The sequence below is a fragment of the Typopeltis vanoorti genome, chromosome 9 (assembly GCF_054136105.1).
Source record: "Typopeltis vanoorti isolate ZY-2024b chromosome 9, IOZ_Tvanoo_1.0, whole genome shotgun sequence".
Classification (NCBI taxonomy): domain Eukaryota; kingdom Metazoa; phylum Arthropoda; class Arachnida; order Uropygi; family Thelyphonidae; genus Typopeltis; species Typopeltis vanoorti.
In genome coordinates, this window is record NC_143557.1 from 18,008,174 (window position 1) to 18,026,085 (window position 17,912).

A 17,912-nucleotide genomic window follows, 5' to 3' on the forward strand; every position below is an offset into this window, starting at 1 on the left:
GTAGTGAAAGCAGCTTCACATGTATTCTAGAGGAATGCAATCAGAAGTACATATCAATAATTGAGATAAGTAAAAAACATCAAAAACATGAAATATGGAAATACAGAAAGTAGATGATATTCAACCAAGGATGCTCAAATATAGAGTTAAAAATTTTTGACAGTGACTACACTGCATAATTCAGGACTAGTCAGATGACTGGAAAGAGAGTTCTAATAGTGACCATCTATAAAAAGGAGAATGAAACTGAATGTGAGAAATACAAAAGAATTTCCAGTTAAGATTTATGCAAGCATACTTGACGAGAGATTAAAAAAAAAAATTGTGGAAGTAAAAGTTGAACGACAAGTTAGATTTAGGCCAAGATGGTAAATTAAATAAGCAAATCTAGATATAGGATGAAGTCAAGTGAATAAATTTATATAAAGTAAAGTGAGAAATTAATTGTCTCAGTGTTGTTCAGTACTTGTAATAATGCTTAACGGTATAACCAATGCCAAGAGGAAAAATACATTAAACTCACTAATATTTCTCTGGTTTTCTATCCAGCATCATCAGAGTACAGTGATAACTGTGACAGGCACAGTTATCGTTGTGCTATCACAGTTAAATATTAGATATCAGTTACAATTTAAATTATTTCTACAATTATTTAGTTTAGTGCCTGTCACAGTTATCATTGTGCTCTGATGATACTGGGTAGAAAACTAGTGAAATATTAGTGAGTTTAATTTGAGCCTCTGTAGCTTGGTCAGAAAGACCTGGGTTCGATTCCCATCTATGACATGGGGAACCTTTATCTGGTCTCTTTTGACTAAAGGTGAGTTAGCCGGTCTCCAATGGAAGTAGAGGGGTTTTTTCACCTGGAAACTCAGGTTTTTCATCCCTCAGAACAGGCAAACTGACCTATGAACACACATGGATCTACAGTCATAAATACATACTTAATCCCTTATTAGGAGGGCTCAACCAGTCCTAAGGGACGGTTGAGGACAAGGGGGGACACCCCCACATAAATAAAGCAAATTTAATAATTTTTCCTCTTGGTGTTGGTTATACCATTAATCATTACTGTGAACAGTTTTAACTTGTGGATCTTAGAGCTAGGTTAGAAATAAAACACTTGACCAAAGACCACAGATATGAGAGTTCTGGCATCAACAGCATTATTTATTTAAAATGAGGATATTAGGAATTTGGAAACTTGACAATGGTTAACATTCAGGAGTGTGTGAGCCAAGCTAATCTCAGGTGTTTAATGCCTAGATGTCAAAAAAAATATAAAAAAACCCAGAGAAAGACCAAGATCTAGGCAGACTAATACTGTTAGAAATGTCTTAGATAACTGAAATATGAGATCCAATAGTATTGGAGTCCTGACAATAATGTAAACTTCATATAGTATTATATTAGTGTCCTTTACACACCTGTGAGGATACGTATGAGAAATTTAGTGATGATGATCTGAAACACTGTAATTTTGCCAGTCATTAATAACACTAACTTCCTGCGGAATATCCCTAGAAGGCACCTTACGAATTTCTGTCCCAGTGATAACAAGTAACCCATGGAACTAGTATTATTATTATCATGATGCAGAAGACCAAAAGCATTATGAGTATTCTGAGATGTAAGAAAACTCAGGGAGTGTAGAGCAATTAAGTAAAGCTTGACCATCTTCACTTAACCTGATACTTTGAGATGAGGTGGAATGTCAACTAATTTAATAGTAATAAGATCAGGCTGCTTATTACATTAAATATGTAATACTTGAATGTATTCTGTCAGAAAATACATCATCACTTGTCATCAGCTCTGATAATAGAAATGTCAGTCTCTGTCAATTACTGTATCTTTTCTGAGGATTGTGATCCTTCCAACATTACAGAACACTAAACATTGGAAAATGATTTCTGTCACACCAGTGTTTACACATGAATTAGGGAGAGATACTTGAGTTAATGGAGAAGTAAGTGGATAGAGCTTTGATCTTCTTTCTCTTGTGATTGGCACTGCATCGTCATTAATATCATGGAGTACCCCTGTTGTGACCTACCTTTTACAAAGTCATGCTACCCACCATAAAGTATTTTATTCCCATCCACTCATTGCTGGATTTTACCTTTAACATAACCCTGGCAAGGTTCTAAGGGCTGAGATTTAGTTTGAACAATTTTGCTAGTGGCATTGCCAATTCTCTTTCATATTCACATAGCACACTCCTGTGCTATGTGAATATGAACTCCTGTTTATCTACCTTAATTCCAACATTGGATTCTGTTACATCAGCAACTGCAAAATCTCCACCTTTGCAAAGTGATCACTTAGCAACTCAACTATGTCTTTTGCTTCCGTCACCTTTCTATCATCACCATTAATTAAAGACATCTTTCTATAGTCATTGTTTCTCTCACTTACTACATAACGAAAAAACTCTTTTGAATTTATTTTAGCCTGCTTAGCTAATATTCTCTTGTAATCAGATTTGGCCTTTCTTACAATACTAGTCATGCATCTTGCTTATAATTTGTACTGCTCATGAGCATGTTGATCACTATTTTTCTTTATATTCCTTCCACAATGGTTTTTTTTTTTTTTTTTTTTCGGTTCTTTATATCCTTACTCATCCACTATATCCCAATTTAGTTTATCTTCCTGATTGTGAGGATGCAGTCTAATACTGCTTCTCTCAAACAATCCCTGACCACAGTTTCCATTAACTACTGACATCCTTTCCTTGCAGTGTCTCAAGCCATGGTGCTGCTCCAAGATGTCAAGATATAATTACCAGCTTTATAGTTCAACATACTCTTAACAGAGATTCGATATGTTTAAAAACTTTGCAGAGCAAGACTGCATGATCACCATCCCCAAATGAAGGCAGAGTATCTACCTTTATTATGAATATATCCTCAGATGCTATTACCAGATCCAGCATTCTCAAAACCAGTTCTCCTCTGTAATGTTATTTCAGGTAATTATTCCTTTGCAACTGTATAAATTCCACTTCCACCTTACCATGCTCTCTTTCTTCCCTCTAAACTGTCTCTAGGAAAATGTCAATAGTTGGCAGTGGCTTTAATTTGGTTGTTCAGCCAGAGTCTGGCAGTAGGAATGGTCAAAAGAGTGGATAAGAGAAAAATAGTGCTACACAAGGGAGAATCCAAGTCATGTGTCCATCTATAGGCTAGTGGTTAGTGAGGCTGGTTAAAAACAGAATATAAACATGAATGAGACAGCAAGGTTGGTTAAGGAGAAAGATTTGTTTCAGTAATTTTGTTTACATTTTATAATAGGGTGACTAGTATATTATTAGACAAATGACTAAATGATTATACAATAATTTTTTTGAATTTTGCTAAAGCACTGATTGAATACTACGTGATATGAAATTGGGATGGATAGTCAATCGATCCCAATCTTGGCTACATGAATGATTGACTACTATGTGTCAGTGAGTTGTGTATGGGGAGGGTCTTTTAAAAAAAAAAAAAGTAAGGTGACAAGCCACAGGGTTCTCTTCTTGAGTATTGTTTAATACATATATAGTTCTAGGTTTCAGGGGAGACGTTCAATTGTTTATTGATGACATTAAATTAGGAAAAGTAATCAGTCAGTTCTAACATTATGTTATAAAAGAATTTGAATAAGTTGGTGCTTTGGGCTGAAGACAACGAAATGCCTATTCATTGTTGCTTAGTGTAAAGTTATGTACTTTGGCTTGAGAAAATGGAATAAGGTTTGTCATATTGGAGAAACTTTGCTCTGGGAGATGGTGGAAGTAAGAGAGATCTGGGGATATTGGTGGATAGGGAATTGAAGAATAAAGGTTATCCAGAAAGTTGCTACTCTAATGTGAAGAGCTATGATTAGAAGTTGATATTTCAACTTTACAGGACAATAATCAAGCCAGATTTGGATTTCTGCTCACCTTGGTTATGGGGTATAGATCTGCTTATTTAGTTATATGGGTGATAAGGAAACATTTGACAAAGTTGCAGAGGCAATTAACTGAGATTGTCTCAGGACTTTGGGATGTTGATATAGAGTACAGAGCTTGATGAGAGGAGCTTATCAGATAGATAAACAGGAATTACTGCACATGGTGATTGGAGAAAAGCAGGTCATCCCTAGAAAGTGTTCAAAGGACATATGAGTAAGGAAGTGAAAAGGAGATGTTTTTGCATTGCAGCGGTATATGAGTGCAGTGTGTTGTGGATGTTCCAATGTTAATATCTTCAAGGCAAATTATGATGGTTATTGTGGTCAATGAGTGTTTGAACTTCTGCACAGTTTTCATACTGCATGGAGGCTTGGAAACAATACTAAAAATACAGGTTATTGTTGGTCTTGATTTCTTAAAGAGATATCAGTTTGTCTGTAATTTTTGGATTCCACTCTTCTCATCTTTTTTCCTTTGTGTATTGGAATATGGTCATCAGAAACAATCTTTTCAAAAGATCCATGGAATTTATGATGTCAAACAAGATCAGATGCTTGAAATTGAAGTATAAACACAGCATCATGAAATGTCAGTCTTTGCTGATATGGTATTAACAAAGAAAAAAAAAATTGGTATCCAAGTTAACTTTTTTTCAGTCATTCATACTGTTGATACCATTGTGACATTCTAAAGGAAATTCACTACAATAGTCCATCCACTATAATAAACTATTTCTGTGGTCCCTATGAGTTTTGCTATAGCAAATGTTAAACTTGATAATACTTCTAATGATAATAACTAATATTATCATTATCAGTTTAATTATGTGGTGTCAATGTTATGGTAAAGAAAACATGACTGTGCATGATTTGTTGCCATGTACAATACCTAAACAGGGGGGGAAACAAAAAAAGCACATATGATTTTTAAAAAATGTTCCTATACGTTTACATCCAAATGTAATTATCTATTTAACTGAATTTCTGTATAGGAATAACTTTATTAATCTACATATCATTTTATACTTTTTTAGGTAAATTCGGAAATGAAAATTTCCAGAGGACCAAGAAAGCTTTTCGGCATTCTCCATCAGAAAAAGTTTCCTTTTGTTATACAGTATAGTACACAATTGAAAACTATCTGCTGTAATGTTGTTTATTGATTTAAAGACTGCTTTAAAACCAGTATAGTCATGATATTTTTTTTTTTCACCTGAAAATGAACACATTGTTATAGGATTCTTTTTAAAATACTTATTGAAATTAGTCTTTCAAGAAGCACATGTAATGTCATTATTTTCCTTTGTCACTCTATAATTTCTGAAATATTTGGTGAAAACATTATGAAATTCCTAATATGTACCTTCATTGGGTTTATGGGATACTATGATGGCATTACATGATTAAATTTACATTATTACTAGCTTCTTAAGTTTTCTTCCAAATTAATCTCTTATTTGTCAAATCCTTGAGATGGTGACATCTAGCATTACAGTCTAACATTCTTTTAAGGCATTACTAACTGCATCAATCCAATTGATCTTCCTGATTTTTTCCCCCTGTCAAATACCAGTTTTGCTAGCCTTTTCCACTCTTCCATTCTGTTTAAATGACATGCTACTTTAGATTCACTCTGTTTACACATCCTTGAATGCTAGCAACGTTTTCTGCTATTGATCCTATCTTCTCATTTTCCTAATTTTTCTCGGAAATCTCAGGTCTCTAGTTTTTGATCATCTGTTCTATTTTTAATTCATTTCTCAAATTTTTTTTCCCCCTGTCAAATACCAGTTTTGCTAGCCTTTTCCACTCTTCCATTCTGTTTAAATGACATGCTACTTTAGATTCACTCTGTTTACACATCCTTGAATGCTAGCAACGTTTTCTGCTATTGATCCTATCTTCTCATTTTCCTAATTTTTCTCGGAAATCTCAGGTCTCTAGTTTTTGATCATCTGTTCTATTTTTAATTCATTTCTCAAATTTATAGACAAAATTGGTTTAGCACTGTCTTGTATACTGCTAGTTTAGTGCTTTGATTAATTTCTCTTTTATTTCATATAAATTTGGAATTTATGAAATTACATATACCATATGTAATTTCATAAAAATTACATATGTTATATGCAATTTTATGATATTCTTACCATATTTAAAACAGATGGGATAGAAATAAAGTATTGACTAGTCAACTAGTTTTGTCATCAGGAGAAGTAAGTGAATAAACTAAAAAAATTGGATTAAAGCAGGTAATGTATACAACATTTGAAAACAGGAATAACAATAGAAAGCATGCATTTACTATGAAGTTGTTTGTTGGTTATTACCAGTAGGTGTGTGTCATACTTAACTAGACAAGACCAGACGTGATGTAAAATCATCCCTTCTTTTTTTTTTTTTTTTTTGTTGAGGATGTTTAATCATTTAAGCTGACTTCTTTTAACAGTTTGACTCACAGTTTAAAAGTATGGACTGTATATTGCTCTATATCATGTCTCATTTGTGCCATGTACAATTTTGAACAGCTAGTTGCATGCCTTTTCCAGATCTAGAGAACTTAAATTCATATCATTGTTATATTCCCATGATTTTTTCAACTATTGGTCTTAAAGCAAAAATCAAATCCTGACCCTCCCCCCTAACAATGTGGCCTTAACCCATCTTCTTGTTCCCCAGATATCTCCTCCACAATTTTTATTATCCTCTTCTCAAGTATGCTTGCATAAATATTACCTGGAACTCATAGTACAGAACACCTCTACTCCTAAATTTAATCTTCTTACAAGGTCATCTAATTTAGGCAGTGTGATCGTTGTAAAAATGTTATGCCTCCATATTTAAGTATTTATAGTCAAATATCATCTGCAATGTCAAATGTTGATACTAATACCTTATTACATGCAATCAAGTATTAGTATCAATGTCAAATGTTGATACTAATACCTGATTGCATTCGTTCCTCTTGAATATTTTTACCACTGTTACTGATTATATCACTTATTGTGTTTCACTTTTGAAGTAATTACTCCAGATACCCAGAACATATTTATCTTCAATTTTTATGCTGCTCTCATCTCTGATTCATTTTATAGTCCTCTTTTTCTAAGCTTTCCCAACAGTCTCCAGAATTTTTTGCTATCTTTCTGTCATTTATCTTCTTACCAAAGTCTTCCCTTATAACTTCCATTTAGCTACTTTTATACATACCTTAGCTTTCTGACAACTTTCTCAGTATTCTTCGAGGGCATTTGGTTATCTTGCCAGGAACTTTTTATAGATTTTTTCTCTTCCTTTAAGCTCACTTTGAAGTTTTGATTTCTTTTTTTTTTTTTTTAAATCCTTGCAAACAGCTTCACCACATTCCTTCCTGGCTGAATCAATCAATGCTTTCTTAGATTGTGCCTTTGACCCTCCACGGTTTGGTACTTGTTTTCATACTCTTTCATTTTTTCTCCAGTAATATCCGAGGATGCTACATTTTCACCTATAATTGTACACTTGGATTCTTTTTAAAAAGCCCTATTTTTTTTTATTGTAATATTCATTTTTATCATTCTCAAAACTGAATTCCTGTCCAAATATATTACAAATCCTACTTAAAATAGTCTTGTATCCTAAACCAATGTAAAGATATTACTGTGAACAGTAATGTAGTTATGAGACTTTTCTTTTGGTTGTGTGTTCTCTCCAAGTGAATTTATTTACAATGTAGCACAAGAACATGGTGTTATTAACAACTGGTCCCTGTTATGAACAGAAATCCATCATTAGAGGTTTTATCCTTTTTCTTCAGATTTTCCCATAATATTTCTACATATCTGGTTTTCATTTTCTACACTGCTATTTATAACTTTGACAAGAACCCGCCTTTTTCATTATGTCAGCTGCTTTCTCTAATGATTCAAGAAACATCTGCACTTCTTCCTTAACAGGTTTTTTCACTTGGTTAGAAAGTAGGAATACTTGCCAAGAAACTTTATTCTTGTTTAATGCTTTTTTCCCCCCTACTTTTTCCGAGTGTAAGCAAACAAAGTTTGTGCATGAAGTATCTTCACAATTGGACTACGGTCTAGGTAGTGACCCTTCCCTTAATGCACAACATTTTGAAAGCAAGCATGTTTTGCAAGATGGGATACTAAGCCAACTGATGTGAAGTCATATGCCTTGATATACAAGTAGCTTAGTTGTGAAGATACTTAATGTGCAAACTTTGTTTGCTTACACTTTTTCCAATGATCTAGAATAAAACAAAAATATGCTTTCAAGTATAACTTACTATATTTCTTCCTTAAGAAGGGTCTTCTGTGGGAATTATACACACAGATGTTTCATTGTTCGGTTTATCGGTTTTTAAGTTTACCTACATCACTACTTGAAATTGCTTGCTATTCAAGAAATTTATGAACATCAGTTTTAAACTTCTTAATTAAAGCACTACTGTTAAGTTGATAGGCCGTGTTTAGGTTGGTCATGTTTGTTCACTACAATTATCAGAATGAATCCTGAAAAACAGATTATCAGACACCATGAAAGGTTGAAAACTTGTAACATGAGTGAGCTAAGTTTCTTAAATTTATTTTATAAAACACTGAATGTGTTTCAAGCCACCTGAAGGCCTTAAGTAAATTTGTACTTTGTGCAATATCTTTATGGTGAAATTATTGCTTATAATGTGTTTTAATTACTTTAGATCTTATACATTAGTATAAGATCCCCACTCCAACCATTTTGTTACTGAAGATTCTGCTTATGTTCCAGACTAATGTTATTTAAGCTTTGCTTTCTTATACTGGATTTTATACTAACAAATTCTTACATTCTTGAGACATTAAAATACACGACATAAATATAAAAATTTAGACATAACTCATATATTTATGAGTATAAATACATGAGTCAATAATTATTGGTGCTAGAGTCGCTGAAGCACGTGGCAGGCATTATGAGCTGTGGTAGGGAAAAAGTGTTTTTTAAACTGTGTGAATTGTGCTGCATTTTTTTCCCTCAGTAACACAAGTGTTATTTAATGGTTCTGCTTTTGCATTTTTGTTGGGTTACCGAGTAGCCCAGGTCACAGTCGGCAGCATTGCAGTGGAAGAGAAGATAAGTTTTCGCTATCTAGTATAGTTGATTATAGCGTTATATTTATATATATATATATATCTGTGATACAGTGTTCATATATATTTTTTGGCAATTAGTCTAGTAGTTACGTACTTGGCAGTAAGGAATGATGGCGGATACAACTGCAATCATAAATAGCATGTCACCGAGTTCTCCACCATTTAAGAACTCTATTATATGTAATATAATAAAGGACTTTGTGGCATGCAGTGATTGCGGCATGTATGCTTCCTGGGAATTGGATATGTGGCGGGGGAGTACGTATATGCGCAAAATGCAGACAGTGGAAGGAATTAATTAATTGGATATATCGATAACCGACCTAGTTGCTTCAGGGATGGGAAATGAATGTCGGGAGACGAGTAGTGTGATAGGAGAGAATGACGAGCGAAGTATGAATGAGAAAATAAGAGTCGGGAGTGTGTAAGGCTTCAACGACTGTGAAGTTTACAGAGATGGTTTTGATCGGCGAGTAAGAGTGATTAACTTCAGAAAGGGATAGAGGAGGTGGAATATCTTGTGAACAAGATAAGAAGTATGAAAGAGATATAAGCAAAGCGAATCAGAGTAGGAGTGAGAGAAAGTTTTGGGAATGATAGAAGAAGAGAGAATAGAAGCAATAGGAGAGAGGGGTTTGGGAATGATAGAATAGGAGAGTATAGAAGCAGTAGAAGACAGGGAATGAGAGAGAGGTGTGGGAATGATAGAAGAGGAGAGAATGAGAGAGAGTTATGTGAATGATAGAAGAGGAGAGAATAGGATAAGTGGAAGAGAGGGAATGATAGAAGAGAGAATAGGATAAGTGGAAGAGAGGGAATGAGAGAGAGTTATGGGAATGATAGAAGAGGAGAGGGAATGGTAAGAGGTGTAATGTACGGTGACGCAATGATCCGTGGGGATGCAAGATAGGATGCATGAGGAGTGCTTGTCTGGAGGAACAATAGAAAGTGTCGCTATGGCAATTAAGAGGGGTGAAAGGGTAGATGAGATGATTGTGATGGTAGGAACAAATGACTTGAGAGGTAATGTAAATTGGGCAGCGAGAGATGTGAGATTCTTGCTTGAGGTGGTACGAAAGAAGATGCAGAGAGGAAAGATAGTATTTCGTGTTGCCTAGGTATAATTGTGACAAGCTGAGCAGAAGAGCATACATATTGAATAACATAATTGCTAGAATATGTCATAAGAGAGGATTGGAATATGTGGATGCTTGGACAGCATTTGAGAAGACAGAGAGGAATTGTACGCGAGAGACCATTTGAATGAGGAAGGATGTAGGCATCTGGAGAGATTGCTGTTCTGAATGAGTCAGTGTGTCAATGCAGGGAAACTAGCATGCCCAAGGTGGATGGTAGCAGGGGTGGCCTCTTGGGAGAAGGGGGGACAAAATCAGGTAGTACTGAGCCCAGTGGAGTCTGGAGGGGATAATGCTGGGTATCGAAATAGTGGCATTTTTATGCTTTATACTAATGGCAGGAGTATCCAGAATAAAGGAGAGGAATTGGTGTTGCTGATAGCGTCAGCCTGGCCAAAAATTATTGCGATTACCGAGACGTGGTTGACAGAAGAGGTTAACAGGAATAGAAGTCACTGGGTGCAGCATTTTTCGGCAGGATAGAATGGGAAAGCATGGTGGCGGAGTACTGCTTATGATAAGTGACGACTTATCATATCCACTTAGAGTGGAGGCTTTGGAAGGCAGTGACACTAATGATTTTGAAAGCATATAGTGTGAGGTAGAGGTGAGCAAGACCAGATATTTAGTGGGGTGTTGCTACAGACCAAGGAGCACAGAGGGTGGGGACCAGGAGATGTTTAGACAGTTGAGTTTGGCAAGTGCAAGAAGAATGATTGTTATGGGAGATTTTAACTACAGCAGTATAAATTGGGGAGAGGAAGATGCATGTAGCAATAAGGGAATGGAATTTCTAGAATTCTTGAGGGACAGATGTCTTAGGCAACATGTAATAGAGGGAACAAGAGCTTTGGATTTGGTCATAGCATCAGAAGAGTTGATAATAACTGAGATGACATCTCTCCCACCAGTTGGAAAGAGTGACCATGTGGTTTTGACTTGGAAGATGAATAGACATGCAGGAATATCAGAGACAGGAATATATGTGGAATTATAAGGCAGGTGATTACAATAGTCTTAGGGGAAGTTTCATGGAGGAAGGAATTGGAAGGCAGGGATATCATTAGTGCTTGGGAAATTGTGAAGGAATATTTGTTAGCAGCAACAGTAAGCTGTATTCGACAAGTGAAGTCTGGTGTAAAGTGGATGACAAACAATATTAAACGGAAGCTGCATGTGAAAAAGAGGCTATGGACGGAGACAGGTGAAGAGCAGATGCATGAAGAATATAAGACACAGGCCAGGAGCGTGACTAGTATGGTAAGAAAGGCAAAACTGGAATATGAGAAGAGATTGGCCCTAAGATCCAAAGAAAATCATAGCGAATTTTTTAGCTATGTGGCCAGTATGAGGAGAAATGATTGTGGAAGAATGACATTGTGGGATAGAAATGGGAATAGAGTGACCGATGCAGAGGACATAGTGGAATTGTTCAATGAACACTTTATTCGTGTATTTCATCCTGGAGGAGTAAATTTTAATACTAGAGGGATAGGGCAGGTTCGAGGTTTAGAGGAGAACGTGTTCCAAATACTGACTACTCTGAATGTCAGTAAAGCTGTGAGACTGGATGGTATTTCACCACGTGTTTTGAGAGAATGTGCTAAGGAACTGACAGCATCTTTGACCTGGCTTTTCAATGAAAGTCTGGCTACAGGAAAGGTGCCCAGGGAATGGAAGGAAGGTAAGGTAGTGCCATTGCATAAGGACGGTAGCAGACTGAAAGTGTCTAATTATAGTCCAGTATGTGTCATCAGTTGTCATCACTAATTTCTCCAAGATCTTGGAGAAATTAGTTAGGGACCATATACCACATTAGGCAGGTGAGAGTCAACATGGATTTGTGAGGGGACACTCTTGTTTTAGTAATATGCTAGCCTTTTATGATAAAGTTACAAGAGCAGTAGATAAGGAAAGGCATATACTGCCATTTTCTTGGATTTAGCGAAGGCATTTGTTAGGGTGCCACATGATAAGCTGATATTTAAGTTGCAGCACATGGGTTTGGATGTGAGGTTGGTCGGCTGGATTCAGGATTGGCTGTCTGATAGGTATCAGAGAGTTGTGTATGGTGGGGCAGTTTCAAGGAGGCAGAGGGCTGGTTACAAGTGAGGTCCACAGGGCTCAGTACTGGGACCTATATTGTTTAACCTTTATATCAATGACATTGTCAGTGGATTGCAGGGGGATGTTCAGTTGTTTGCAGATGATGTGAAGTTGGGAAGGGTTATTAGTAATAGTGCAGATGTTGTAGTCATGCAAGAGGATTTGAATAAGCTGGACAGATGGGCAAATGAATGGTGGTGTCGGTTTATTGGAGCAAAATGTAAGGTCTTGAGGTTTGGGACACTGCATACTCTATTGGAGGAGATATACTGGAGGAAGTAGGGGAGACAAGAGATCTGGGGTTGATGATTGATAGAAACCTGAAATTCAAGGGACATATTCCAAAGGTGGTGAAGGTAAGACATAGGATTGCTGCAATAATGAGAAGAACGCTGACCTACAGAGATAAAAGCGTTATCATTCCGTTGTATAAGACCCTGATCAGGCCACACTTAGACTATTGTTCTCAAATTTGGTTCCCAGGATTTGAAGGGGGTAAATTAACTGTGGAAAGGGTAAAGAGGCAGATAACAAAGACAGTTTCAGAACTGTACAATGTTAGTTATGAGGATCAGCTGAGGGAATGTGGACTGCAGAGTTTGATGGATAGAAGAAGGAGAGGTGATATGATTGAGACTTTTAAACTGTTGAAAGGTGGATACAGGGTTGACACTGGGGAGTTCATTTGCTTGGTTGAACAGTGGGAAGGAGTAATGACAAGGGAAGTTATGAAAGGAAAATTGAGCAAGAGGGTGAGGAGTAGTTTCTTTGCATGGAGGGTGGTTGAACCTTGGAATGCATTGCCTGATAGAGTGGTGAGAGCGAGAACGGTCAATGGGTTTAAGGAGTGGTATATGATAGACTTTGTGTTTCCTAGGAGGAACCTCCCACGTTGAGTCTTGATAGACTTGTGTTTCCTAGGAAGGACCTCCGCAGTGAAGAGCCTTTTGACTCCTTGGAGGCGTAAATAATAATAATATGTTATATTATTATATTAAATGCACCAGCTGTCAGTCATACTTGTTCTTGAGTTCAGTCACACTTCTTGCATGCACACAACATTCAATAATAATCCATCCAGTCATGCAAATTTCTACAAGAGAAAAATCAAGATCTTGCTCTCTTCTTAGCAGCATTCATTCTCAGCTTCCAAGGAACTCTTGCCATTTCCCCACCTTCCATAAAATGAAAAATTTCATCAAACGAAATCCTGTATGATCCTTTCAGAAGTTTGTAAGTCTCAATCATATCATCCCTCTTTCTCGTGTTTGCTAATGTCTGCAGTCTACAAATTCTCAATCTGTCTTCATAACCAGTATTCCACAATCTGCTATCATTTTTAACACTTGCCTTTTCACTTTCTCCACTGTTTCAAATTAAAACGGAAACCAAGAGACAGACCTGTGCACAATAGTCCAAGTGAGGTCTTATGATGGCCTTGTGAAGAGGCAAAATGACATCTTTATCTTTACATATCAAAGTTTGTTTCAGCATTTCAGAATTATAATTCTGAAATGCAGAGAGTCAAGGAAACTAGATCTTCAAAGGAGGAATTGGAAAAATGTGTGTGAAATTTCAGCTATGGTATGCAAATGTGATAAAGATATGAATGCCTTCGAACATGGTTAGGTATATGGCAAAGGAGTGAAAAAATTTGCTTTGGCTTCGGACCTCTGGGGAGGGAAAATAGAAAATTCTAGAACAAGAGCAAATAGAATGAATTTCTAATTATAAGAATAGGCTACGTGGTAATTTATTATGTCTATACACAAATCCCAGGAGCATTATAACAAAGGGGTTGAGTTCATTGCTTTATTGAATAAAATGTGTAGCAGTGAGTTTGAGCCTATCTGGTGTGAAGCAGAGGTTAACAGAATGAAATATATGATGGGGTGTTGCTACAGATTTGGCAGCTCAGTTGCAGAAAATGAAGAAATGCATTGCCAATTTAGCCTTATGGGTACCAAATGAATGATCATTATGGGTGACTTTAATTTTCCAAACATTGATTGAGTAGAAGAGAATTCTCAAGATAAAAAAGAAGAGGAATTTACTGAATTGTTGCAAGACAACTTTCTCAAACAGCATGTGAAAGAAGGAACGCGAGATTAAAGAGTGTTGGATTTTCTCATAGCGTCAGAAGGGGGGGGGTCTCTGTCAAGAATATGGCTATTTTGCTATCAACTGGTGAGGGAAACTTGGTGGCAGTGATCATGCTGTACTTTCTTGGGAAGTATCTACTTGTACTGAAGCTCTGATTAAACAGGTTACATGCTGAACTACAAAGCTGGAAATTATGATCAACTTAGAAGAATACTATCTTTGGTATCAGTTACTGAATGGAAAAATATCAACAATGCATGAATGAGGCAGTATCTCAATGTATCCCTAGTGTTTGAAGAATAAATAGGTTGGGAGTGAAATGGATATGCAACCTTATTAAACAAGAGATCCACAAATCTTGTGAGGAAAACTAAAACGGCGTATGAAAAGAAATTGACCATGCAAGCTAAAGGCAACCCAAAAGAATTTTATTGTTATGCCGCAAGCAAAAGAAAGAATGAATGTGGAAGAATAACTTTATTGAATGCAGATGGTACCCAAATGTCGAAAGTTAAGGAGATTGTTCAGTTAATGAGTGCTCACTTTGCTAAGATATATCAACCAGGTGTATGTAGCATGGTGCACAGTGCTACTGCCACGTTGGATGAAGAGTTAGAGGTTCATGAAAATGAGGTTGAAGAGCTGTTGCATAACCTGGATAAGAATATGTCAATAGAGACAGATAGAATATCGGCCTGTTTTCTAAAGGAATGGTCAGCCGAATTGGCTAGGCCTTTCGCACATTTGTATAACTTGAGTTCTTGGCACAGGAATGGAAGGAATGTATGATAGTTCCATTGTACAAAGGTGGTGCAAAAACTGTGTCTAACTACTGACTTATCAGTATCTCTGGTGTGGTAGTGAAGATTTTAGAGAAGTTGGTAAGAACTTGCATACAGCAATGGGTAGACAAGCATTCTATACTCTGCAGGGAACAGCATGCATTTACTAAAGGAAGGTAACGTTTTAGCAATTTGCTCATATTTTATAACAATGCTATATGGCTGAGTTAGATAAAGGGAATGGATACACTATGTTAATGTTGGATTTTTCTAAGGCATTTGATAGGATACCACATGAAAGGCTGTTGCATAAACTGGAGAATATGGGATTGGAATATAATCTCTTGACTTGAATCCGGGGATAGTTGACAGATATCAAAAAGTAGTATACAGTGGTGTATCTCGGGGTTCAGTCCTTGGGCCATTATTGTTTAATCCAAAAATTAATGACATCAGGCAGGGTCTATCAGATGTGCAATTATTTGCTGATGATAAAGATAGGCAGGGCAATCAGGGATGCTACTGATATTCAGCAATTACAAAATAATTTGAATAGACTGGAAATTTGGGCAAATGAAAATGGCTGTCAGTTTGATGTCAATAAGTGCAAAGTTATGCACTTTGGCGTGATTAGAGTTCCAGCGGCATATTATATTAGCAGGGTTATGCTACAAGAAAATGTGAAGGCAATGGATCTTCGCATACTCTTGGATAGGAATTTGAAGTTCAAGGGTCAAATAGCAAAAGTTGCAAATACAACAACTCAGAGGATAATTGCTATGTTGAAGCGAACCTTGACATGTAAGCATAAGGAAGTCATTTTGCCTTTTTATAAGGCTTTGATAAGAACACACCCAGATTATTGTGTGCAGATTTGGTCTCCCAGGTTCCAAGGGGATAAAGAAGCTGTGGAAAGGGTGCAAAGAAGAGTTACAAAGATTTTATCTGGATTATGGGATTTAGATTATGACAACAGATTGTGAGTATGTGGATTGCAGACGCTGGTTAACAGGAGAAAGAGGGATGATATGAATAGAGGTCTATAAACTTTTCAAGGTGTTATAGGATTTCAATTGATGAAACTTTTTGTTATATGGAAGGTGGGGAGAGAACACGGGGCATCCATGGAAGTTAAGTTTGTTCACAGTCAAGAAAGGGGTAAGAACAGTGAGTGGAATAATTTGCCATTAGGGGTAGCGGGTGCATCTAGTGTGAATGAATTTAAGGGAAGGTATGATAGCTGGTTTGGGTGATTTATAGCCTCTTGATGAGTCCTTGACTCCCTGGAGGTCTCAGATAATAATAATAATTATCTTTTGATTTGTATTTGCAGTCTCTGCTACATCGCTCCTGAACTTTAACTTCTTATCTATTAATACTCCAAGATCCCCAGCTTGATCAGTTTCTTCTAACATAATCCCAGCAACATAATGACACTGGATATCTAATCATGCCAAAGCACATGGCATCACATTTTCTGATATCTGTATTCCTGATCACCCTGCCTATCTTTGCCTCATCATCATCAAATAGCTGTATGCTGCCTGTCAAATCCTTCCCAATGTTATTAATGTACAGATTGAATAGCATTGGCCCAAGGACTGATCCTTGGGTACACCACTGGTTACCTTAAATCTAGCAGACTCACATTCCCCATATACCACTTTTTGATATCTATCAGTCCGGTCAGCCATCCTAATAGAGATTTATAATCGAAAACCATATTCTCCAATTTATGCCAGTAGTCTTCCATGCTGTATTCTGTCAAAAGTATCATTGTGTATCCCCTTGTGTAGTTCAATGGTAAACATTATGATGATTCTGGCCTCCATAGAGTCAAAAGACTCATCGTAGAAAACACAGTCTATCACAGTTTATAGACTCGCAAAAAACACTTGTTTTGATATCTGTCAGTCAAATATAATATTTTAATCCCATATTCCATTCATGCAATAGTCTTACATTCTGCCAGCAAAGGTTGGTCAATTGGTAGAGCCTCTACTACTAATGGCTCATGCAAAAAGTTAAGCAAGTTTGAGTGCAGTTAGTAGTTGGAATGGATTCAATCATTCGATGCTGTTGGCACACTCTCTCTCAATGAGTCTTTGGACTCCCTGGAGGTATTACATAATAATAATAATATAATTTTGTGGAAAGCCTTAGTAAAAAAAAAAAAAAAAAAAAATGAATGGTAACAGTATTATAGAATGTGAACAAGTTGCTAAAACATAACCTTCCTTTAGTAAACCCATGCTGTTCATTGTAAAGTAGAGATTCTCTATCAACCCATTTCTGAATGTTAGTCCTACCCATCTTTTCCAAAATCTTCACTACCCTACATGAGATACTGATTGGCCAGTAGTTGGATACATTGGTCTTTGCACCACCCTTGTGCAATGGGATTACCAAACATTCTTTTCACTCCTGCAGAATCTTCCCCATTCTGAGGCTCAAATTATATAGCCTAGTCAAAGAAATAGCCAGTTCAGCTGAACACTCTTTTAGCATCTGTAGTGATATCCCATCAGTCCCTATTTCCGAATTCTTATTCAGTTTGTGCTACAGCTCTAATACTTTCTCCTCATACATCTGAGTTTCTTCATCCAGTGAAGAGATAGTAGTCTGCTCAATGTTGCATATACCAAGTTGATAGCTTTTAACAAAATGGCACCCATTACTTGAATAACCTCTTCTGCATCTGTCACCCTCACACTATTTGC

General features: G+C 36.5%; 1 protein-coding gene across 1 annotated transcript in view; it reads left to right on the plus strand.

Annotated features, from left to right (window-relative positions):
* Nucleotides 1–5,128, plus strand: part of LOC150102905 (phospholipid phosphatase 5) — a 216,669-nt gene extending 211,541 nt beyond the window's left edge. The window contains exon 9 of the mRNA XM_090398045.1: nt 4,977–5,128. The gene's annotated coding sequence lies outside the window, so the exon portion shown is untranslated. The remainder of the gene's footprint in view (nt 1–4,976) is intronic.
* The last annotated feature ends 12,784 nt before the right edge of the window (nt 5,129–17,912 follow it).